This window comes from Mesocricetus auratus, unplaced genomic scaffold, assembly GCF_017639785.1.
Source record: "Mesocricetus auratus isolate SY011 unplaced genomic scaffold, BCM_Maur_2.0 Super-Scaffold_4256, whole genome shotgun sequence".
Classification (NCBI taxonomy): domain Eukaryota; kingdom Metazoa; phylum Chordata; class Mammalia; order Rodentia; family Cricetidae; genus Mesocricetus; species Mesocricetus auratus.
This window is the reverse complement of record NW_024429182.1, coordinates 72664972-72674721: the sequence shown is the minus strand read 5'-3', so window position 1 is coordinate 72674721 and position 9750 is coordinate 72664972. Positions and strand designations below refer to the sequence as shown.

Genomic DNA, 9750 nt, shown 5'->3' with positions numbered 1-9750 from the left:
GAACCCTGAACTTGGGGGCAGCATTTACTGACTTCAGCAGAGCCACAGGAAGGAAAGTCTTACCGGAGGCACATGGAGGGCAGTAGCAGAACGGAGACTGGAACTCAGCTCCTGTGTTTCCAACTTATGCTGTACTGGGGAATCCCTAGGTTTTGTGATGTCAGTGCCAAAGCTGAGAACTAGCCCCATGGTGCCACCAAGATGGCCTGTGGGGAAGGTAGGGGGGGCCCGGAGTTGCCCTTCCCTGGAGGCTTCTTCTGTCCCATGTGGAGAGCCCCTGATTTCGCACAGCTCTCATTCCCTCCAGCAGGAAGGCGGATGCGGCTGTGCCAGCCCACACTCCATCTGGGGGCTTTGCTTTGCTTTTTGTCTTTAAACATCTGTTTTATTTTCAATTGTGCGTATATGTGTGTTTCTGTGTTGGGGTTTGTGTACAGCTTGTGGGTATTAACAGAAACTGAAGATGTTTGATCCCCTGGAACCGGAGTTACAGTCGATTAATTGTACTAACATAGGTTCTGGAAGCTGAATGGATGTCCTCTGAAAGATCAGAAAGCTGCCTGAACCACTGAGCCATCTCCCCAGCTTCCACCCTCTTTTCAGACAGCTCACTGTAAAGCCCTGACTGGCCTGGAGCTTGCTGTGTAGACCAAGTTGGCCTAAAACTCACAGTGATTACCCTCTACTTTTTGAGTGTTGAGATTAAAAGCATGTACCATTATCCCAGGTTCTCCTGCCCCTCCCTCATCATACACACTTTAAAAAAATAGACTTTTTCCATAATAGCCCAGGCTGGCCTGGAACTTTCCATCCTTCTTTTTCATCCTCCCAAGTTTTGGAGTTGTAGGCATGTGTCACTGTGCCTAAATAAGATAATTTTTTTTCTCCCAGGGCCTTGAGCATGCTAAACACACTCTACCATTGAGAGTCGTCCAAGAGAAACCTAACAGTCCACTCACAAACCGAGCAAGGGGCTTCATTGTCCAGCTCTCTCTTGCCTGCCCTCTTGCACCAAACAGATCTGCATTCCTAGACCTAACTTTCCAATGGCCTTTTACAGGGAAAAATGAAGACTCTACCTCTTGCCTTCCAAGGTTGTTGGTTCCATGACAACATGTTTAGGCATATAGTGAGTGCCAGGACAGCCAAAGATATACAGTGAGTGTTTCAAAGGAGGACTCCAGCTTAGTCTCATAGCAATAGCAGATAAGTAGCCTGAATTGGCATCTCCTGTGACCAGATTGGTGCCTGGCCTAGTTGTCATCAGAGAGGCAACTGATGGAGGCAGATGCAGAGATTCACAGCCAAATATTAGGCAGAGTTAAGGAATCCTACAGAGGAAGAGAAAGGAGTATAGGAGTCGAGAGGGCAAGGACACTACAGGAAGGCTCACACAATCAACTAACCCGGGTTTTTAGGGGCTCACAGAGACTGAACTGACGACCAGGGAGTCTGCATGGGACTGACCTAGGCACTCTGCATGTATGTTACAGTTGTGTAGCTTGGTCCTCTTATGGGACTCCTAACGGCAGGAACAGGGGCTGCCTCTGACCCTTTTGCTGGCTTTTGGGACCCTAGTCTTCATACTGGGTTGTCTTGCCCAGTCTTAATACATGGGGAGGTGCTTAGTCTTACTGCACTTGATATGCCATGTTTTAGATATCATAGGAGACCTGCCCTTTCCTGGATAGAGACAGAAGAGGAGGGGATTGGAGATGGAAGGGGGGGAAGGGACTGGGAGGGGAGGCTGTGCTGGGATGTAAAATAAATAGATGAATAAAATTCAAAACAAACCAACAAAGCCTCTTGGAAAGAGTCTGCCTGCAGAGACTAACAAAGAGGTTGGAATCCAGTACTGGGGAGAGCTAAGAATGTCATCAGACAGCAGTTTCCTGCATTTCAATGTATCTGCCTGTCTGGTGTACCCAGTAACGTGTTTTAAACTTGCCTCGATTTGTGACTTTCTTTGTTCCCCAACAGTATAAAATCCCCGAGAAACTGCTTCCACATTGCACCGTGGTATTTGAGGTAACCTAAACCCATGTTTCAGGACCACGGTCACTCATAAAGGTTCCATAATAAACTGTCATATTTCCTTTAAAAATAGAAAAAAATGAATGAATGAAGAAGTCAGCACAGTCACTGGGTAGCAAGCTATTTGGCTTTCAGATTCCCTATCTGTACCATCTGTATGTGAGACAAAGAATGCAAACTGTTACACCTGGAGGGTTCATCAAGACACTGTGCATGAAACAGTAAGCACTGACCTTGTATTGGTAAGACTGAGGTTTAGTGGCTATTACAAAGGCCTGACCCACAGGAAACAGCAAGAAACATCAGTTTTTGCTCATCTGAGATGAGAGCCAGACAAGGCATGAAGCTTGTAACTTGCTGGGAAACTTTTGAAAGGCACTTTCTGGTCTTTGTTTCTTCCCTTGGAGAATGGGGCTCAGTCTCCTTCCCAGAGGAACAAAGGGATCAGAGGAACAGAAAATGCTGCACAAGGAGACGTCCTGGGAAAGGAACTCAAGCCCAAACACATTTATTTTTTTCTTATGTGCCTTATGCACACACAATCAGAACTGGATGGTGGTGGCACACACCTATAATTCCAGCACTTGGGAGGCAGAGGCAGAGGCAGAGGCAGATCTGAGTTTGAGGCCAGCTTGGTCTACAGAGTGAGTTCTTGGACAGCCAGAGCTGTTACACAGAGAAACCCTGTCTCTCAAAGCAAAGCAAAGCAAAACAAAACACACACACACACACACACACACACACACACACACACTTGTTATATCCTTTAAACTTGAGCTCACAAAACCAAGAAGCAATGCTATATATTTCCAATGCTCTGATGCTTTTTTTTGTTCAAACGTGGAACATCTCAGTGTGGCATCATGTTGGCACTTCAAAGGATTGTACTGAGTCTGTCAAGGTAAGTCACTGTGGGCTGGAGGGACAAATCATTGGTTAAGAGAATTTGCTGTTCTTCCAGAAGGCCAGGTTCAAGTCTCAACATCCACAATGACTTTTCACAATTCAACTGTTTGAAACTCCAGTTCCAGATGATCCTTTGTCCTCCTCTGGCCAGACATGTACATGGCACACGGACATATATGCAGGTAAAACATCCACCCATACACATAAAAACAATAAAAAAGGATTTTTAGCTGGGTGATGGTGGCACATACCTTTAATCCCAGCATCCAGGAAGAAGAGACAAGTGAATCTCTAACGCTAAGGCCAGCCTTGTCCAGAGAGAGTTCAGGACAGCCAGGACTACAACAGAGAAACCTTTCTTGAAAAACCAAAACCCTGGCAGTTGTGGTGCACGTCTTTAATCCCAGTACCTGAGAGGCAGAGGCTGTTGTATCTCTGCGCTCCAGGACAGCTAGGACTACACAGAAAAACCCTGACTCAGAATGAGGAGGAAAAGCATTTGGGAAATGGCGGCACACACCATTAATTCCAGCACTAAAGAGGCTAAGGCAGGTAATCTCTATGAGTAGATCTAGCAAAAACACTTCTCGTCCCCTCCTCCCTGGAAGGCCTACTCGTAAGTTCCTGTTTTCTGTCCATCCTTATTGTCTAAATGCTAATTCCTGTTTTTGGTTCACTCTTTGCTGGAAGGCCCTGGGAACATAGGCTTCTGACCTTGGTGTTTTTCCACCATGCCTGCCTTTGGTATATAAGGCTCCACTCTTGTTAAAATGAACACCATTCTCCTTGTAAGAATGAGCTGCTTTCTTTGTCTTCATTTAGATCCTTAGCCCTTCGCTTGTAGCGTTGTGAAGTAGTGTAGCGCTGTAACCGCGAACACCGGCTCGCTACAGTGGTACGCACCTTTAATCCCAGTACTTGAGAGGCAGATGCTGTTGGATCCCTGCGCTCCAGGACAGCTAGGACTACACAGAGTCCTAGAACTACTCTGAGTCTTGACTGAGAATGGGGAGAAAAAGCTTTTGGGAAATGGTGGCACACGCCTTTAATTCCAGCACTAGAGAGGCTAAGGCAGGTAAATCTCTATGAGTAGACCAATTTGGTCTACAGAGTTCCAGGACAGCCAAGGCTACACAAAGAAACCCTGTCATGGGGAAAAAAAAAAGACCTAAAAGAAGATGGCTTGGGTGTTTGGGAGCTATGGAGATGGCTCAGTGTGGAGAGCTTACTGCTGTATCAGAGGACCTTGCCTGGGGCACAGCCACCACATTAGCTGCCCACAGACACCTGTGACTCCAAGGAATCATACAGCCCTCTTTGGCCTCTAAGGGCACACACATAAGTAAAATAAATGTCAAAAAAAAAAAAAAGACTCAGTGGGTTAAGGCGCCTGATGTCAAGCCTGACAACTTGGACTTCATCCTCAGGATACATATGATGGAAGAACTGTGGTGTGGGGTGCTTCCTCATGCCCCACCTTCACATATAAACACACACGCAAACACACATACACACACCTTCAGGATCTGGGAACATTTAGATTTCATATTTTTGTGTTAGGAATGCTCAACCTATTTGATAAATAAGTCAAAACCTGTCAACTGGCCAGGGAGTAAAAACAAAAACAAAAGAAAAAAATGCTCAGAGTTGAGCATGATTCTACATGCCTATCCCATCTCCTGGGAGGCTGAGGCTAGCCTGCGCTACAAGGCAAGATCCTGTCTCAGCTATCCTTACCCTATCAAAAAAAGAGAAAGAATAAAAAATAAAGTCTTGGGGTATGATCTCCAGCACTGAGATAGAGGATAGGTGGCTAGATAGACAGGTAGGTAGATATAGATATTTATAGAATATTTATGGATAAGTATGGCCCAGTTATTGCTCTAGTTTTATTTTTAAATTGTACCTATTGTTTTATTTTTAATATGCTAGGGGTTGAATCCAGGGCCTTGGACTGGGTAAGCAGTCTACCACTGAATGACAGTCACAGCCCTCGTCATTCTTAGTGAAGCTTATGATGAATGTAGTGGACTGTCACTACAATGTAGTCAAATGCTTACAAAGTGACCAAAGTGACATCTTGTTCTGTGTGGCGGTTTGAGTAAGAATGGCTCCCACAGACTCACATATTTGAATTCTTGGTCATCAGGGAGTGGCACTATCTAAGAAGAATTAGGCAGTGTGTCCTTGTTGGAGGAAATGTGTCACTGAGGGGTGGGCTTGAAGATTTTAAAAACCTACAACCAGCCTAGCTTATCTCTTTCTCTGGACCAGGATGCAATTCTCAGCTACTGCTCCAAAACTGTGAGCATCACCACGATCCTACCATGCCCCCATCATGATGATCATGGACTAACCCTCTGAAACTGTAAGCGAGTCCCCAATTACATGCTTCCTTTATAAGGTCGTGTGTCCTTTCACAGCAACAGAACAGTTGATCTTACCCTGGCTCCATTTTTGTGTCTGCTCAGGCAATTTTCAGTCTCTAAAGCCTCTGAACAGTCATATCCATCTTGGTAACACATTCACATCCCATTCGGGACTTTTCATGACCCTGACCATGGCCCAGATGATAACCAAAATAGTTGCTGAATTTATAGTCAACCCAACTGTTACCAGGTTTCCCCAACTTACACCTGACATGGTGCAAATGTGAGTTTTGCTGCTAAAAATCTCTGTGCTTCTGAGCATTAGTGTTTAGAATTCTTTAGGGCAAAAGCCTGCTCTTGTTGATAGTTAATAAAAGAGTTTACTTGGCCTTATATTCTTGGTGATCTATAACTTTCTCACCTGGACTATAATACTTATACATGCCATACACTTCAACTATGTCTTCATTTAACACCCCCCAATATTACTATGTTTCTGGCACTATTATTCATGTTCATTGTATATGGAAGATGATATTAAGGCTCAGAAAGACCTTCTCAAGCTGACAGAGCTAACAAGTGGTAGCTTTGGGATCTAACCCAGGCAATTTGGCTTTGCTAACTTAGGACAGAAAGAAAAAATTAAAGGAACACGGGAATGGAAAAAAGTCCAGAAGTCTGTCTGAATTATCTTGCCAGCTAGAGTCAAGATTTCCAACATATGGGACTTGAGAGATGGCTCAGTGGTTGTTGCTATTTCAGAGGACCTGGGTTTGACTCCTGGTACACACATGGTGGTTCACAACCATCTGTTAACTCCAGTTTCAGTTGGGTTCTACAAACACATGGTGCACAGACATACAAACAAACAAAAAGCACTCATACACATAAAATAAATAAATCTAACGTTTAAGAGTCCAATACAATTATTACCTATATTTGCTGTGGAGGTTGCCTACAAAGAAACAATATTTCTTTCACATAGAGATATTTCAAGTGACTGTTACAATAGAGATGAATCATGCACAAGGCCTAAGCATCTGTGGCCACTCTCCTTTCCCAGCCGTAAACTGGCAACTTTCTAGGACTCTCACAAGAAAACCCATTTACAGAAAGACATATTTCAGCCCCTTTGTGGGACCCTTCTGTTCCATGTTTTATCTAGTCTAATTACAATTTTGTTCAAGGCATCCCAAGAAACATCCTGTAATCTCGCTCACTGGAAAGGAGAAAAGATGTAGCAGAGAGGAGTCTTTTTAGAAACCTATTGAGCAATGGAATCCCTAAAGCCTCTAATCCCATCCTTAGCACTGCTGAGACATCTAAGATCCTCCCTTGAGAAGCTTTCACCCTCCCTTGAGTGTCTTATTCTTTCTCTACAAGTCCTTTCTATCTTAGTTAACTCCCTTCCTTGTAGCTAAATTAGAAGTTCTTCCTATTCAGGAAGAGCCCTGGCTGTCCTGGAATTCACTCTGTAGACCAGACTGGCCTCGAACTCACAGAAATCTGTCTGCCTCTGCCTCCTGAGTGCTGAGATTAAAGGCATGAGCCACCAACAACAGACAAGATACTCTTTTTAAAAAAATTCTTTACTTTTATTTTATGTGCATTGGTGTTTTGTCCAGATGTATGTCTGTATGAGGGTGTAAGATCCCCTGGAATCGGAGTTATGGACAGTTGTGAGTGGCCATGTGGGTGCTAGCAATTGAATCCAGGTCCCCTGGAAGACGAGTGCTCCTAACTACTGAGCCATCTCTCCAGCCAGGCTACTCTTTTTTTGTTGTTAGATTTATTCATTTTATTTTATGAGTGTTTTGCCTACATGTTCATATTGCACCATGTGGGTGTTTGATGTCCTTAAAGGTTAGATGAGGGCATTGGATCCTCTAGAAGTGGAGTCACAGATGGCTGCAAGCCACCATGTAGGGGCTAAGAAATGAAACTGTGTCCTCTACAAGAGCAGTAAGTGCTCTTAACCACTGAGCTGTCTCTCCAGTTCCTATGTGGTGAGTTTTTGTTTTTCAACACAGGGTTTCTCTGTGTAACAGCGCTGGCTGTCCTAGAATTCACTTTGTAGATCAGGAACTCAAAGATCTGCTTGCCTCTGCCTCCTGAGTTCTGGAATTAAAGGCATGCTCTACCACACTGGCTTCTATAACCTTGCAGGCTATAATGATTCATGCCTATTATCTCAGCACTTAGGAGGCCAAAGCGCTAAAATTGACATGAGTTTGAGGCCAGCCTAGGCTATGTAGCAAGATACTGTTTCAAAAATACCAATAAACTAAACAAGTATTTTTTTCTTATTACAAAATAAGAAATAAGATGAGCTTCCACCAACAGGAGGAAGCTCATCATTTTTCCAGCCTTGGTCCCTACGTCCAGGTTGTCATCAGAAAGGTTTCTTTTTCAGCCCAAAGACAGCGATGAATAATGCTGTTTCAGCGACAGCTGGGAAGGCACTGGAGAGATTCGGTTTGCCGCCTAGGAAGAGACTTGTGCCTATGAGGTCTGAAGAAGTGCAAAGAGTGGAGTGGGGCGCTGGGCAGGCAGAAAGGACACAGAGGAGGTTCTGGGTGCTGGAGACTCCTGAGAGGAAGCCGGCCAGCTCCACCACAAAGAGGCCCAGGGTGAGACAGAGCACAGCCGCCAGCTGCATGCTGGCTTCTCATATTCCTTGGGGGTGAACTTGAGAGGCAGGCAAGCCTGGATGCTGCTTTCCCGGGACCAGAATTAAGTGATGACAACCACCAGATGAGCCAAGAGCATCAGGACCCTGGAAGGCGTGAGCCGGGAGACCCAACCCATGGCCTCGGGGAGCCAGAGTAGAGGCCTTGTGGCTTTTGAAGCTGAAAGTCTGAGACCGGTTAAACCTCAAGTCTCCAGGCCAAAACAAGTATCTTTCTATCTTTCTTTCTTTCTTTCTTTCTTTCTTTCTTTCTTTCTTTCTTTCTTTCTTTCTTTCTGTCTGTCTGTCTGTCTGTCTGTCTGTCTGTCTGTCTTTCCTTCTTAAATTTAAATTAGAAACAAGCTTGCTTCATATATCAATCCCAGCTCCCTCTAACTCTCTCTCCCCTCCTCCCCAGCCCCCACCAACCCCACCAATCTCCCACCCCATCCCCATCCCCCTCCACTCCCCAGGGAGGGTGAGGCCCTCCTTGGGGGAATCTCCAAAGTCTGTCATATCATCTGGGGCAGAGCCTAGGCCCTCCATGTGTCCAGGCTGAGAGAGTATCCCTCCATGTGGAATGGGCTCCCGAAGTCCATTTGTACACCAGGGATAAATACTGATAAAGACTACCTGAGGCCCTGTAGATTGCCGAGGGCTCCTCACTGACACCCACGTTCATGGGGTCTGGATCAGTCCCATGCTGGCCTCTCAGTCTGGGGGCCAAGAGCTCCCCCTTGTTCAGGTCAGCTGCCTCTGTGGGTTTCACCAGCCTGGTCTTGACCCCTTTGCTCATCACTCCTCCCTCTCTGCAACTGGTTTCCAGGAGTTCAGTTCAGTGTTAGCTGTGGATGTCTGCCTCTGCTTCCATCAGCCACTGGATGAAGGCTTTAAGATAGCATATAAGGTAGTCATCAATTTCATTATTGGGGGTGGACATTTAAGGTAGCCTCTCCACTATTGCTTAGATTGCCAGTTGGTGTCATCGTTGTAGAACTCTGGAAATCTCACTAGTGCCAGACCTCCTCAAACCTATAGTGACTCCCTCTACTATGGTATCTCTCATCCTGCTCTCCTCTGTTCTTCCCTGACTCAACCTTCCTGCTCCCCCCATGTCCCCCTCTCCCCTCCTCTTCTTCTCCTCTCTTTCTGCCAGCTCCCTTTCCCCTCCCCCCATGCTCCCAATCTGCTCAGGAGATCGTGTCCCATTCCCCTTCTCTGGGGTACCATGCATATCTCTCTTAGGGTTCTCCCTGTTTCACAGACTCTCTGGCGGTGGGATTGTAGGCTGGCATTTGCCCTGTTACATGGCTAAAATCCATATATGAGTGAGTACATGCCATGTTTGTCTTTTTGTGATTGGGTTACTTCACTCAGGATGGTTTCTTCTGGTGCCATCCATTTGCCTGCGAATTTCAAGATTCCATTTTTCTTCCCCCGTTGAGTAGTACTCCATTGTGTAAATGTACCACATTTTCTCTATCCACTCTTCAGTTGAGGGGCATCTAGGTTGCTTCCAGGTTCTGGCTATTACAAATAATGCTGCTATGAACAAGATGTCCTTATTGTATGAATGCACATCTTTTGGGTATATGCCTAAGAGTGGAATTGCTGGGTCTTGTGGTAGACTGATTCCCATTTTCCTGAGGAATATCCATACTGATTTCCAAAGTGGCTGTACAAGTTGGTACTTCCACCAGCAGCGGAGGAGGAGTGTTCCCCTTTCTCCACATCCTCTCCAGCATAAACTGTCATTGGTGTTTTTTGATTTTA

The 9750-nt window shown here is 45.4% G+C and overlaps 1 pseudogene; it reads right to left on the bottom strand.

The window, feature by feature from the left end:
• Window positions 1–7052: 7052 nt before the first annotated feature.
• On the bottom strand, window positions 7053–8313 carry LOC121134613 (annotated as a pseudogene).
• Window positions 8314–9750: the final 1437 nt, after the last annotated feature.